Source organism: Manis pentadactyla, chromosome Y (genome assembly GCF_030020395.1).
Source record: "Manis pentadactyla isolate mManPen7 chromosome Y, mManPen7.hap1, whole genome shotgun sequence".
NCBI classification, from domain to species: domain Eukaryota; kingdom Metazoa; phylum Chordata; class Mammalia; order Pholidota; family Manidae; genus Manis; species Manis pentadactyla.
Genome location: NC_080039.1, coordinates 5,228,596 through 5,245,469, shown reverse-complemented (window position 1 = coordinate 5,245,469; position 16,874 = coordinate 5,228,596).

Here is a 16,874-nt window from a genome sequence, read left to right as displayed (position 1 = left end):
AGTTCGGTTGCACAGTGTAGCACCCCATAAGTCCCTTTCACTATTTGACCTTTACTCTTTTTCCTTGTTTTCTGCCACCCAGTGATGTGAAATAAGCTGTTTTCAAGTTGGCTGATTGTTTCTTCTGCCCAGTCAACTTTTACGGTAAGCGCTCTGAATGAAAGCTCGCTAACAGTTTTGAACTCCAGAATCTATTTGGTCAGTTTTCCTCTCCCTCCACCACTCACCCTCCTTGACGTCTTCCCCTCCCCTCCCCTCCTTCACTCCCCCTCCTCGTCGCCCCTCCCCCTGCCCCTCCCCGAGCTCCTCCTCCTCCCCTTCCCCTACCTCTTCTGCTCCTCTTCTGCCCCCTACCCTCCTCCTTCCGCTCCTCTTCCTCCCCTTCCCTTCCCTCTTCTCCCCGCACCCTTCTCCTCCCCCTCCCTGTCATCCTCCTTCCCATCGCCCTACCCCTTCCCTTCCCCCTCCCCTGACCTCTTCCACCCCGCCATCGCCCTCCGTCTCCCCTACCGCTTCCCCTGCCCCTGCTCCTCCTCCCCCTCCTCTTCCCCCTTCCTTGTCCTTCTTCTTTCTTCTTCCTTTCTTTCTGCTGATATCCTACTTTCTTTCATGCATTTTCCCCTAATGTCATTTAGTTTCAGAATTCCTTTTCAGTGCTTTCATTATGTCCATGACATCTACTTAAAATACTATTTTAGGCCATTAAAACTTTTGTATTTCTAGGGTCAGTTTCTGGAAATTGATCGCGGTATGTGTTATTGTTTCTTGCTGTTTCTTCTTCTTCTTTTTTTTTTACAGTGTACAGACATTCAGAAACCATCTTTTCTCTGTCTTCATGATCCCAAGAAAGATCCAAGCCTTATAGAAACAAGAGAACTCTCGTGGAGTGAACTTAAAGTTATTATGCGACAATACCAAATGCATTCTGATATTTTCTAATGGCAAAGATGTATGACAGTACCTGGTTCGTAGTAGGACATTTTACGCTGAAAAGCCACTCTGCATGTAGAGACAGGATGTTTTGCTTCCTCAGAAGAAAATTATTCTGGTTTACAAAAGATAAAGTTTAAGTGCCTCCACTTTCTCTAAGTCACTTTCTGAAATGGTAATACAAAATGAATAAGTTAACACACTGAAATTTGGGTTTCATGTTGCTGTTTAATTGTAAAAGTGGCACATTTAAAAGGATGACCACCTATCAAAAATATGCATGAGAAAACCTGATATTGCTGTGTGGTACCTATCAGAAATGTGATAATCACGCGATATCATTGGAAATGAATGACCAAATATTTGCTGAAAAAGATGTCAGTGATAAGGTTCTAGAGCCTCCCACTCAACAGCAATTCAGATCATGACGTGTGAATATGGATAGCTTTCGTCACACAAGCCAGCCCAGCTGAAATGTTCCAGTTCACTACGACACAAAATTTCTGAGAATAAGTGCATTGAAGAGGGGCATAAAAACATTGCCCATGTCGCTCATTTCCCACAGTAGTCTGGGGAAGTATGGAACTAGTCTTCCTCAGTGCATGATTTCTCCCATGGGGAAAGGTTAGAATGAAGTGAAGCTTTTATTCTCCACTATTGTAGGAGGCTTCCCAACACACCCTATTCTGTGTTGAATCCCATAAAATATCAAGGGGATTTTCATACTGTATTGTGTGGGGATAACAAGATGGAATACAGGCTTGTCGCAGTAACCACATGTAAATCAACATCTCTGGGCAGATCCAAGCTTATTGACTCCAGCTTAAAGCCACACCCAAGCCCCTTTAAAAGTCAGTACCTGGTGGCCCTTTCTACCTCTAGAGGACACATGCCTCCCAATCTCATTGTGTTCCCCTTGTTGGTACCCTGACCTCCTCCACCACCGGTGCACTCATAGCCCAGGGGACACACATGATTGCACAAAGATGGCAATGTGTCACTCAAAGGGAGCAGCAGGTCGTCAGCAGCTGACTTTAATGCATTGATACAAGGCACACCATTTTGAGTACCTTAGATATTTGCCTGAAAGAAAGCAAAAAGGAAGTTCTCAGCAACTAACAAGCCTGGCTTTCAGGTCTAAGAGCTGCACAGAATCCTAACATTTCTTCCAGGATCCCCAAATTAGTAATGTGAGACCATAGGCTCCATCGTTCCAAGGAATTAAGAATTAGAACAAAAATTCTGAAAGCAAAAATTTGATTAAATGGCAAAACGTTAGCGTTTACATGGCAAAACATTAGCAGTGCATTGTAACGGAAAGTGATTGCCTATATAATCACTGTTATTAAACTTAATGTATTATTGCCGTTTGCTGCTACCAAGGAGGTAACTATTACGTATTGTGGAAAAATACTGTGGAGAGAGGCCTGGCCTTCCCTTCGCCTCTTGGTTTCCAGGTGGAGACTCGATACACCTAAAGCTCCACTCCCAGGCCATTTAAATCACTAACTACTTACACTCGGGATGTCAGCGATCAAAACCATTTATTTCTTCTCATTTATCTACAGCATAAGCGTCTTTCAACGTGGCTCTAGTTCTGTCTCTCCGCCCTCCGGTTGCAGAACTACGCTTACAATCGCGGTTGCCACGTGACGGTCATAAAGGTAATTGCGGAGGCCGACATCTTTTGGGGAGACAGAGGAGTTCTCGTGCTGCGAGACCGCGACACCGCAGGGTAGTCACCATGGTCTCCGAGGTACTTCTTCGCTTTGCGCAGAGCTAAGTCCGTCGTGGCCCAAGAGCTAAGACCCCGGCTTACTGCTAGTCCCTCAGCCGTCATCTCAAGGGTGAAGTGTTCTCACGGTGAGCTCCCCTAGGGCACGGGATTCTCCTGTGGTTTTGTGGCTGGTGATGATGCGTGAATAGTCAGGTTCCTCCCTGCTTGTCGCTGTTTCGGCCGTCCTTGGTTTGGGCTCACCAGTGACGTTTCCCTCCGTCCCTTACGTGCTTATGGTCTCGGCAGGCTCTCTCGTTACTGTGGCTTTCCGTCTGTTTCTTGCTTCATTTGATCTGAGATGACTCTCTCTGCGACTCGTCTAACCGCCCCGGTACTTGGATTTTCCTGCTCAAACGGACTTTTCTTTTACAGATGTTGCTCTCAATATTTTTCCTTCCGATCTCTACATCACAGTTCCTCTCTTGTTTATCACCTTTTTGTTTTCAATGTCTTCTTCCCTGCTCATCTGCTTTAAATCTCTGAATTTTTGGATCTATTTTTTGCACTTCCTGTGTGCTTATTTTTCAATCTCCTCTCCTCCCTTCTCAGTGTTTCTATGTCCCACTATCTGTCTGTTTCTTTCTCTTAAATTTGGTTTAAAAAGTCTCTATTAACTGTTCCTCCCCAATTGCAGAGTTCTGTTCACAATTGCTCCCTTGTCATTCGAGTTCTCTAAGGAAAGAAGTACTTTGCACTGTGTTTCTGTACCTGTCAGACTTTGTGTACTGGTCCTGTCCTCTTTTTCTACCCCATCTCTCTGTCTTATGCAGTCTGTCCCTTGTTTTCCTCCTTTGGAATCCCTGTGACTTGCTTTGTACCGTAGATCTTCATTTTGTGCCTGTTTCTATTTCCTATGCTGCCATTATTTCCTTTTTTTTTTCTTCTGAACCATTTCTCTTCTCATTATCTTTGCCTCTAGTATTTTCTGTTTCTTAATGGATGCCTTTAAGTGTCTTTTTGGGTTTCTGCTTTACCCTGTATGTTTGATTCTCTCTAGTGTTGCCTCCTTCTCTGTCCTTGAACCTGATTTTTTAACCTTTTATGGTTTCATGATGGTTTAATTCTGCTGTCTCTGTGCATGAGGAATATTTTGCTTTACTTCCTCTTGTTTTCTCTGCTGTTTAGCATTTGCTTACCATCTCCTCCCTCTTCACGTTACGATTAAAAACACTTTCAAACTCATATTTTTATTTTTCACCCTGCTATCACTGAGACTTACTTCTTATTTCAGTTTTCTTACGCTTTTTCCCTTGCTTTGGATTATCTTCCTTCTTTTGTTTTTAATTTTAAAACTTCACAGATGTTTTCCTATTTTAAGAATACTTCACCCTCCTGATCTTGCCCCCAGGGCTGCTTTGTCCATTACTCTGAATCTTAGGTCTACTTGCTGATGTTTTTTTTTCCCCCATCCACTCACACTTTTAAAGGAATAAGAGATAATACATAGCAGTAAGGGTTGGGAGCAGCATTGGATGCCTTTCTTGCTCATCGTTTGACTCCTTATCCTCCTCCTTTCTTATATTATAGAATTTTATTTTATTTTATTTGGTATCTTTAATGTACAATTACTTAAAGAACATTATGGTTAATAGACTCCCCGTATTATAAATTGCCCTCCACTTCCCCCATTTCGATCACTGTCCATGAACTTAGTAAGATGCTGTAGAATCATTACTTGTCTGTATATACTGCCTTTCCCATGTCCCCCCCATCCTCTACATTATCTAATCGTTTTGCATCTTTCCCCCCTTTATCCTGCTGTTCCCACCCATCCTCCACAGTCCCTTTCCCTTCAGTAACTCTCAGTCCATTCTTGGATTCTTTGAGTCTTCTGCTGTTTCGTTCCTTCAGTTTTTTCTTTGTTTTTGGACTCCACAGATGTGTGAAATCATTGGATGCTTGTCTTTCTCTTCTTGGCTCATCTCACTGACCATAATACCCTTTAGCTCCATCCATGTTGTTGCCAATGGTAGGATTTGTTTTCTTCTTATGGCTGAATAATACTCCATAGTGTATATGTACCACATCTTCTTTATCCATTCATCTACTGATGGACACTGACGTTGCTTCCATTTCTTGGCTATTGTAAATAGTGCTGCGATAAACAAAGGGGTGCTTATGTCTTTTTCAAACCGGTCTTCTTCATTCTTAGGGTAAATTCCTAGGAGTGGAATTCCTGGGTCAAATGATATTTCTATTTTGAGTTTTTGAGGAACCTCCATACTGCTTTCCACAATGGTTGAACTAGTTTACTTTCCCACCAGCAGTGTAGGACGGTTCCCCATTCTCCACATCCTTGCCAATATTTGTTGTTTGTCTTTGGTATGTTGGCCATCCTAAGTGGTGTGAGATGATATCTCATTGTGGTTTTAATTTGCATTTCATCTTCCTCCTTTTAATGTAAATTTAAGTCTTCTTCTTGACAAATTAGGAATGGGATTTTCTTGGATTTCATATGGCCTTATATGAAAATGCCTGAAGAAGACTCAACATCATCTTCATGTGCTCCTACCTCTGTGAAAGAAGCACAATTAAAAGAAAGAAATTTGACGATTTTCTCAGTGTATGCAGACCCCCACACAGATGCCTTGACTGCAACCATAGGACTCTGTCCGGCTTGTCCAGGACCAAGTCTGGCACTGGCCCTGTCAAGATGTTGTTCAAAAAAAAACTTTAAAGGTAATGTGATCATATTTAATGATTTTAGTTTGTCTCCCTATTGCTGCTTTAAAATTTTAAAGTGTAAATATAATTAGTATTTCTGAGGTGCCATCATTTTTAGAAGATTTAGAAACATTGACTTTAGACTCTGATCATCTGAATCTTAGTCAGGATACAAACATAGGGTAAGCTGTGACCTTTGGAAATAACTTAATTCTTCAGACCTTTGTTTCCTTGTAAAAAATAAAACAAATTTCTTAGGTTTTGACATAGCCATTGTAGATTGGCACACTTTTAAAGATTCTTTCTTCTTAGTGAACATATCTGTATTATTACTGTGAAATGGTCTTCCCCTGGCAATATAAAGAGAAAATTTAAAATTTTTATCAGTTTATAGAAAACAGGGAAAATCATGCATTTAGCACAGTGAAGTAAGATAAAAGATCCATTAATAAGAGTACTATGATGTAGTGGTTCATCTTCATTCTTATAAGTTCATCATAGCTGCATGACAATGTTACATTTTATAGTCTTTGGCATTGTCTTCCAAATCATTTGTTTCATTAATTTTTTGCTAGATAAACTTGTGATGCTGGAAAAGTACAGTGAAGAAACATGGAAAAATTAAAGGAGGCTATACAAGCTATCTAGAACATCCCTATTAAATACCACATGGAAGAATTCTTCTAGGTGTGTGTTACTTTGGATACAACTATTTATTAATTATAATGGAGACAGGATTTATGAAGTTAATTGAAAATTTTTATTGGATCTCTTTGATCTGTTTTATAATCACACACAGTGTTCACAGAATCCATCAGGGATTATAGTCATGGGATCTCTTAAATTTTTTTCTCCAAATTTTTATATTATTTATTTAGTTACATTTAAGCTTTGTACACAATTGTACTCTTAAGTGTATATTCTCCTACTGTTTTCACTCCATTTATCAAGTTCTTGTGCATTTTTTTCTGGTACTGAAGAGAGTGCTCTAGCCTATTTATTAAAACCGGAGAGGAGTATACTGAATCACAAATGGGCTTCAAGTATAATTTAATCATTGAATTGCCTGATGGTTTTGTAATTTCTTTATACTGCATTTATCTTTTCCTCCATTCTAACTATGTAATGACCTGAAGTACATGTTCCTTAAAACAGTAAAATCTGAGAGATACTCTTCAGGAGTGATGTTATACATTGAATTACCCTTTCATAATAATGCAGTTACTATTGCATTTGCTTCTTTTTGTTATTTTCCTTTATTCATTCTGTAGAGTACATGAACTCTACAAATCATAAGACATTAACATAGTTTTCTGGTTTTCTTTTCATTTCCACTCTCTTTGTTCAATCTAATGCTTTACACATACTTGCCACCTTGATCACTTTTACTTTGTTCTCATTATTGTAAAATTTGTAACACTGACCCTGAATTCTTTTGGATAAATACCTTCATTCCATACTACTTTCCTTGACTGATACTGATATATTGATATATTGATATGTGTTTCTTTTACAAGTCTCCCATTTTTCAGCCATCTTATTAAATCACTTGATTGGCTTCTTGAAACCATTTGGCAAGTAATTCCAACTTACTGAGTCTGAGGTTTTTCATCTCTAAAGTGCTAATAATAAAAGTATACTATTATGCTATGGTGTAATTTTAGAAGAATAAAATGATATGTGATTTACATAAGGATTTGGAATAGTGTCTGATAGTAAGCACTAAAATGAGGCAATCATTCCTTCTCTTCTAGTACTTTCTTCTTATATATGTGGGATAGTTTCAGTTATATGCCTTAAGTTTACAGAGAAAATCAGAATATTATTCTCTTAGCTACATGTGTCTGTTCATTTCTAAGCAAAAGGTTGCATGTTTACCTTGTATACTGAAGCATTTTTACATACTCCCTTGAATATACAGTTTTTAAAGCATGTTATCTTGCCTGATCCTTTCTCTTGTAGGGAAATACACATAAAATAGTGTCATTGTGGATTTACATTCAGTGACAACCAGTGCATTCCTAATATACAACCACTATTACTATTTAGTTTGAGGGTTCTTTTCATGACATCACTAGGAAACCTCACACCCACTAAGGATTTCTCTCCATTCATTTTAGAATCTAGCCCCCGACTTTTGTTAATCAGCTTTCTGTGTCTATTGATTTACGCAATCTGAATTTTCCATGTAATTGGAATCGACAGTATGTCACTTTTTGTGTCTGGAATAATATTTTCAAGATTCATTCATGTTGAACACGTTTCAGCACTTCATTCGTTTTCATGAATAAATAATATTCCACTGATGATAAACACATTTTATTTACACATTCATTAGTTAACTGATATTTGGGGTGTTCATTATGAATAATGGTGGAGTGAGTATTTGTATACCTTTCTGTTGGACATCTGCTTTCGTTTATTTGGATTTTGTGCCAGAAGTGGAGGTACTGAGTTATGTGATAATTCTATATTTAAATTTTTGGAGAACTGCCTAATTGTTTTCTGTAATGGCTACATCACACTATTTTCCTTTGCAAGGCAATTTATGAAGATCCAGTTTTTCCACATCCAACACATTTTATTTTCCATTTTTAATTTGAGACTTTGTAGTGTTTCTGTTTAGATTTACATTGCCTGAATGACTATGATGCAAAGCATCTTTTCATCTACTTTTTGACCTTTTGTGCATCTCCATGAAAAGTGTTTATTTCTATCCTTTGTCCATTTTAATTGAGTTGTTTGTCTTGTTTTAAATTGGATAAGTTCTTTTCTATACTATGGACACTGGACTTTTACTTATATGTGATTTGCAAATAGTTTCTCCCACATGCAAAAGTTTATATTAAAAATTAATATGACAAAAGTTATCTGAAAGTAACCAATTTAGTAAGAATTAATACATTTACAGTGCTGTGCTCTGTGAAGTGTGCACTGTCTCTATCAAGTTCTGTTTTTACCACTTAAAGGGAAACCCTTTCCCACACTGAACAGTTACTTCCCATTTACTACTCCTTAAATCCCTGACCAACACTAATTTGCTTTTCATCTTTTAAGGATTAACTGTTCTGGATATTTCACATGAATGGAATTAAATAATATGTTATTTTTTTAATCCATTTTGTTTCTGTTAGCATAATGTCTTGAAGATTTGCATGATGGAATATGTCTTTGAACTTGTGCCTTTTTATGGCTTTTTATTATATCGCTATACCACAGTATGATTTCTGTACATCCCTTGATAGGCATTAGCTTAATAAATTCATTGTTTAATTTACCGAGAAACTCCACATGTTTTCCTCAGTGTGGCACCATTTTGTATTGCTGTAATAAGGTGTAAGGGTTGTCTTTTCTGTATACGCTTACTAACACATGCTAATATTAGGGTTCTGGTTATAACTATCATAGTGAATCCATAAAGAGAAGCGGCAGGTGAATGTGGACTTAAAGGTTAGTCCCTATTGGAATATCTGTAATTTCTCCTAAGAACCATCTCAAGTCCTTTTTCTATTTAACTGTTTAAAGTGATGTTATTCATGTAACACAACTGATGCAAGAAAAATTCTAAAAGGTACAATTTATGATTCTGTGCAACCATCATTTCGATTAAGTTCCAAACGTTTTCCTCACCCTAATTGAAATCCTGTCCCTACCAATCAACCACTCCTCTTCCACCATACCCCAGCATTTGGCCAACATTCACCTGCCTTTTCTCCTTACGGATTTACCTGTTGTGAATGTTTCATAAAACAGAATTGTAAATCTTTTGTCTCTTGTTCTGAATATTCAATGAAACAGTTATACGATATATTGTCTCTTGTGGTAGTTTTCTTTGACTTACCATATTGTTTTCATGATTCATCCAGGTGATAGCATGCATTAAAACTTCATTGTGAAATTATATTCTACTCTATTATGTGCCACATTTTATGTATTCACTTGTTAGTTAATGGACGCAGGTTTTCCACTTACAGCCTACTGTATCTAATATTGTTGTGAGTATAATTGTACAAGCATCTCTGTTTTTAGTTATTTTTCATATAACCCTAGGTGTAGAATGGTGGGTTGTGTGGTGCTGCTTAACTTTTGAGGAGCTGCCAGGCTATGTCCCACAAAGGCTGCACTATTTTATATTTCATTAGGTATATAGTATATGAAGGTTCTGTTTTTTCTTTTTGTTCAACACATGCTATTCTCCACTTGAAAAAATTATTTCCACCCTTCTAGATGTGAAGTGATGTTCACTGAGGTTGATTTTTAAACGGATCTTCTTTCTGTTCTGAAGTACACTAATTTCACATGTATGTTGGATATAATAATCTTACTAATGTGATTTTCACCTAATTGTTTTCCACTCTGTGGGTTGCCATTTCACTTTTTGATAGTGTCAGTTGATCGGCACAAAAGTTTTCAGTTCTACTTGAGTACAGTTTCTCTGTTTTTCCTTTTTTAGCGTCTGCTTTCGGTGTTGTACTTAAGAGATGAATATGAAAACAAAGGGCATGGATATTTTGCCCGATCTTTTCTTCTAAGAGTTTTACAACTTTAGGTCTTACACCTTACATCTTTGATGTGTTTTAATTTCTGCACATGCTTTAAAGAATGGTTCAACTTTGTATGTGGGTATCAATTTGTTTAAGAGATTATTCTTCCCCCTTAAGTGGTATTGGATGATTTCTAAAAATGTCCGTGGTGCCATACATGTAAATTGTTTTTATAGCCTCTCGATTTGATTTTATTAGTTGATATTTGTATTCTTGTTCCCAAACCATGCTGTCTTTAGTGCTGTAGCCTAGGCTTTATTATTGTTTCCATACATCCATTTTCCTCTCCATTTCTCAGACTGGATAATCTCCATTAAACAATCTGCATGTTTGCTGATCCTGCCTTCTGTCAGTTCATTTCTGTTGAAACCCTGTGTTGAATTTATAATTCTGCTTTGCATATTTTTCAGATTATGTTCGTTTTAAAGTTGTGCATTTCATTCTTTAAGTTTTCCTTCGGCAAAGCATTCACCCCATTTTCTTTTGTTCCCAAGCTTATTTTAGCCATTTGAGCATATTTTCAGCAATTGACTTAATTTATGATAACAAGTCCAGTATCTTTGCTTCCTTATTTATAGCTTTTGTTCTTTTTTTTATTCCTGGAATAGACCATCCTTATAATTTTTGTTGCGACTGAACGTTCGGGGTATTGTAATGTGGCCACACTGAAGATCAAATTCTGCCTTTACCCCAAGGTAGAAAAAAGATGCTGCTTCGTGTATGTGCTAAGTATTTGCCTTGTAATCACCTTTCTAAAGCGTTCTTTAAAGACAGAATTTCTTTGTTTTGTGTATGTTTTAGACATTCCTGTTTCATTAACTTATAGTCAACAAGTCATTTTACTGCAATTTGCTTCAATCTTACAGCCAAATAAAACAAAAATTTCCCTGATTTTTAAGATTAGATTTGTTTAGGGGGCATTCATTCATGTATAGCCATGCTCTTTACTGTTCTGATTTAGTCTTCAGTCATTCCACTTGGGCATATCCTGAAGGTAAGCTTGATGTGAAATTAGGGATTCTTCAGGTCTTTTCTGAGAATATCTTCAGCCTTGGGCATGTGTGTGGCCTCCTTGATGTTCTAGGGATACACAAGAAGCAGTTCAAAACACTTAACTTCTTCATGTTTATAACTTTCCCAACCTCTGATCCTTTCTAGGCTGTTCTACATGCTGCTTGTCCCATTAGTCATCTCTTGCCTCAGATGGCTAAGCCTTGTAGTTTATTTGCCTGTAATTTTTGAGAAAGTTCCCTACGTCTCTCCCTCTCTTGAGGAGACTCCAAAGCAGGAGGCACAAAGACAAGCCCCAGAGTGGAAACACGCATCTACAATTCCTTGAGAACAAGGTCTGTATTCCCCCGACTGTCTCCAGCAAGCAGTGGATTTGCTGCCACTATGGTAAATGTATGCTTTAACACAACAAGGATCTATTGCTTAAATGTAACAGCATCTTTCTTCAGGAAATGTTCCTCTGATTTAAGTTTGGGTTAGATTCCAGAACTCTGAAATAGCTGGTTCTGAAACCCTCTTGTTTTGGTCAGTCTAATTGTCATTTTGTGGAGGGATGGGTTTTTGAAGTTTTCTGTGACCATTTTTGTGGCATCACTCCAATAGTGAGGTATATTTTAATATAAACTAAATTATTATTACATTATTCGTTAGCATTTTATAAAATTGTGTATGGTTATTATTATTGTAAACATTGTGTTTTATTCTCTTTCATTTTTGAAGTTTTAAAGCAAAAATCATGAACTAAAAAGGCAATGTGTGGGTTTAGTATCAGTGATTTCAGTTTACACTTTTATTAAAAATTTTAAGATCTTGGCATTACTTTTTTAAAGATAGGTTTGTGAATATTAATTTGTATGGAAAATCTCAAGTATATTTTCTTAGGTTGTTTAATATACTGCAATTTCAGAAATAGAATTTTATAATTTTGTGGTTATATTAATATTGTATTGATATTTGTACTAATTCCTTAATCTGTATAAAGAACTCCGTTTTCAGTATTCAATACTTTTAATAAATGTAGTAAAGTATTTAATTTTTTCAACTTTCCTTTTGAGTAAGCAAATTTTTTTCTAATTTTTCAGGTTGTTGAAAACTTGCTCCTTCAATTTATCTGCAAACTTGTAAAAACAACTGAAGTGGCTTTGTGAACTCCATATCAAGGCACAAGTTCAGGGAGTATCCTTTTATGAAACCGGATGCTGTGAGTTCTTTTCCTTTCCTTAGAACATCTTTTCATTTACTGATTTTGACTTAGATTTTATAATAATTATTTTGAAATATACATTTTTGCACAACATTATATTGGCTCTGGATGAATAATCTACTGATTCATCATCCATATACATTATTACATGCTCTCCATGATAAGTTTTAGCCCATTTTTTACAATATATATTTTGTAGTTTCACCATATGGCAAAGTTTGCTTTATTTTCATTTGGAATTGCTTATGCTGCTCTATGAGATTGATTTGATAAACATTTTCTATTTTTATTTTAGTACCATTAATATACAACTACATGAGGAACAGTGTGGTTACTAGATTCCCCCACTATAAGTCCCCCCCACATACCCCATTACAGTCACTGTCCATCAGCATAGTAAGAGGAATAGAGTCACGACTGGTCTCCCCTGTTCTATACTGCCTTCCACGTGCCTGCCTCCAAGTTATGTGTGCCAATCGTAATGCCTCTTATTCCCCTCCTTCCTCCCTTCCGGCCCACACCTCCTAGTCCCTATCCCTTTGGCAAGTGTTAGTACATTGTGGGCTCTGTGAGTCTGCTGCTGTTCTGCTCCTTCAGTTTTTGCTTTGTTGTCATGCTGCACACATGAGCAAAATCATTTGGTACTTGGCTTTCTCCTCCTGACTTATTGCACTGATCATAATACCCTCTAGCTCCAACCAAGTTGTTGCAATTGGTAGGATCTGTTTTCTTCTTATAAGTGAAATAAATTCCAGTATGCATCTGGGCCATATCTTCTCGATCCACTCATCTACTGATGGCACTTAGGTTGCTTCCCTATCTTGGCTATTGTAAATAGTGCGGCGATAAACATAGGGGTGCATCTGTCTTTTTGGAAGTGTGAGCCTGCATTCTTAGGGTAATGCCAGGAGTGGAATTCTGGGTCAAATGGCATTTCTATTTTGAGTTTTTTGAATAACCTCCATGCTGCTTTCCACAATGATTGAACTAGTTTACATTCCCACCAGCAGTGTAGGAGGGTTTCCCTTTTTCTGAATTCTGGCCAGCATTTGTTGTTCCTAGTCTTTGCTATGTTTTCCACCCTAACTGGTGTGAGGTGGTATCTCACTGTGGTTTTAATTTTCATTACCTTCTTATGTGTCTGTTGGCCATCTGAATTTGTTCTTTGGAGAAGTGCCTGTTTATATCTTCCACACATTTTTAATAGGATTATTTGCTTTTTGGTTGTTGAGGCATGTGAGTTCCTTATGTATTTATTTACAACATTTACAGCTAATGTTAACTTGTCTTAAAATTAAGTCTGTGACAACACAGTTTGCCCTTTTGTATTTGCCCTTGTGTATTTGCAAGTATAATGTCGCATACTGTAGGAGGCCTTTTTGTTCTGTTGATGGTGTCCTTTGCTGTACAGGAGCATTTTGGTATGATGTAGTCCCTTTTGTTCGTTTTGTATTTTGTTTTCCTTGCCTGAGGAGATGCATTCAGGAACTTACTTTTCCTTTAAGTTGTTTATTCTTTTTGGTCAAAATTTCAACCTCAGCTTCTATTGAGTAGAGTAATTGTTAGATACAGAATGAATTTTATTTTTTAATACTTTGACATGCTAAGACTTAGAGATGTTTGAACTGCTGGTAAGCATTAACCTTTTGTACCAAACATTTTCTTTCAGTGTACTTTACCTCATGAATTCTTTTGATAGTGATTCTTTTGTAAAGATTATTGATCAATGCTGGCAAAATCATTGCAGGCAAATGGTAGAGTATAATAATTATGTGTTTAGTTGCAAGTATGTTGTCGAATTTGTTAAATTTTTCTGGCTAAGAAAAATCCAAATTGCAGTTGGCTCATGCTTTATTTAAAAACATAGTTGGGAGTGATTTATGATAGAAATGTGTTCTAAATTATTTAAAACTGAGATTGTAGTTAATTTTTCATCTACAATTTAGAAAATGGATGGCTTTTTAAAACATAATTTTATAAATAGTTGAGCTTAACATTATTAGAGCCAAACAAGGAGGCATAATATGTAAGATTATTTATAACCATGTCACTTTCAAATTACAAAACTGAATCTCATTAGTTTCTGAAATTAGTCATTTATGATCAGGTTTTAATGTGCCAGGGAGTGTGCAGAAAAGAAGTTGCAACCACATCAAAGGCAATGCTGAGTTAGGGAAATGTTTTAGATATTCCTTATGAGACATTTCTGTTTCTGTAATACTTATAATATAATGTAAAATATGTGTGTTTCTCAGTTTTGGTGTAATACGTATTTAGAATAAATTGGAGTAAAACAAAATACTTCTAAAAATTTGTAATGCATTTTATGTATTTTTTTATTTATTTAAAAAATATAAAAACAAAATGATGTGAATTCAGAGTTTTGCCATTAGTTGAAAACATTCCTATTCTCAGTTTCCTACATAAACACTGAAGTTGTATTAGAATTTAAACAATTTATTCTTTGATATAGTTAGTGGGAGCTTATAATTTTAAAATACAGAAAGGAGAGCACCAAATCAATTAAAATGTGAAAGAACTTACCTTACCATTATTTTATTTTAATGAGGTGCCTTTCATATTTGGTTGCTTTAGGTGTTTGTTTTTGGAATTGTTAAGCCCAGTGCTCACTTATTTCCAGTTAGGTGTGTCCTTCCTGGTAATCTGTGGCTACAATATCACAGCTTTCTGGTTTTCAAACTCATGTAAAAATGTGATCGTCTTAGCTCAGCTTAGGGACTGTGAACCCTGTCAGCATCACATCTTTCAGCTCCCACAACTCTGCACCCTGCCAAGATTCCCTGGATGGCAATACCTACACTTTCCCTAAAACTTCCAAATGCACCGTGCAAAGTTCTTCAAGGGAATGATCCCAGGTGCTATAAGTGTTTTACGTTACAAGCAAAAAAATAAAAATACACATCGTCTGAATATAATATTAATGAATACAATGATTACCCAATGTTGATTGCACAAACACATTTAAAAATATTCTCAATTTATTTACAACATTTACAGCTAATGTTACTTGTCTTAAAATTAAGTCTGTGACAACACAATTTGCCCTTTTGGGTATTTTTGTGCAGTTTAAAGATGCTGTGTCAGGGGAAAATAACTATGCCACATATAATCGTTTCTCTATGCAGTATTTAACCTGCCAGCCTGGAAAATTCTAAATTCATTCTATAAGACACAATTGAAGGGATGTCAATCCTCTGTTGCTTTATAGCATCTTACAAGCTCCCCTTTCACTTCTGGTTTCCTCTTGTTTCTCTTTTGGTTTTCCTTGGATGTGTAGGCATATTCTAGCACTTAATAGGTGTGTTTAAATTATAATTACTCTATTTCCTTTCTTACAGAATGAATTCTTTAAAAACCTTTTGAGATACAACAGTAAGTCTCACATGAAGGATGTGATGATTGGATAACATTTATGTATGCTGAAAGATTACGAAATTGGCATTAGCTATCTAACACCTTCAGCACCTCCTATAATTTCCATTTGTTTTTTATGGTGAAAACATTAAGGATCTCCTCTCAGTAACTTTCAAGTATTTAATGTAGTAGTATCAGCTGTAATGACCATTCTTTATATTGGATCTCTGGAACGTGATTTTAACTGAACATGTTTATCATTTCTTACTCTTTTATTTTTAATATATTAAACAATTTTTAATTAAATTATATTTTATTAAATAATATAACTTGAATGTAGTATTTACAGCATTCTTGTAGTAGACTTGAAGTAGAAACACTTGAGGACTATCATTCTAGTGTATGTTCAAGTTACAATTAACTTATATATAACCAATATATTCATTATAAGGATTCATAATAGGTCTTAATAAGATTGTCATTTTAAATGTTTTGTCTCCAAATACAAGCCACAGGAGCTTGTGTTTGTACAGTCTTTGCATTAGTAGTGAATTTGTATTTCTTCTTGTTTTTACTGTCTACAATTCTAATCTTACGGTCTTCTAATCTTGTACTCAGTTTTTCCAAGATTTATTTGTCAGGCAAAGTATATTAGCACTGTTGAACATCAGTAGTTTTTATGTAAAACAATCTTTATGTGAATGCACTTTCTTCATAAATCTGTGATAATATTTATGATTTAAGGAGGAATTTAGAACAAATAGTGTTGAAATTGAATGAAAAGTGTGAAGTTATCTTTCCAAGACAAAGAAATGTATTATTGCCCATGTTTGATTTGTCAACTGAGAAGAATATATAAAAACTCCAAAAGTAATGTGCTGTTCTTCAGAATAAGGTTTCATAAGGTGGTCAATATTTTAATCAAAAGATATTTTGTTTGTAAATGCTTTTTCTTTGTTTTATTTTTGACAGATCATGACTAGGAACATTTTTCTGTTCCAAGATAGAACTTAACACTTTTTGGAACCCAGAGTTACTTTCTGTTTGGTAAGGATGACAGTGATTTCTCTAAAAGAATTGTTACAAGCAACTTATGATCACCTGTTTTATCTGTCATAACTAAAAGAAGATAAACAAGATCTGTACTTCTTCATATCATAAAATTTTAAAATAGTTAAAATTATATTTTACCACATGGTATCCTAGCTTGAAATTTTATTTTATCCCTTCATCTTAGTGTTAATAAACTACCTTTTTGATGAATCATACTACTTCTAGGAGCATTGCGAATAAATCACATTTTATACATTTATGCTAAATTGAAAAAATCTTTGGAACCTAAAATAAGGCAGGTTTAAAAGCCTTAAAG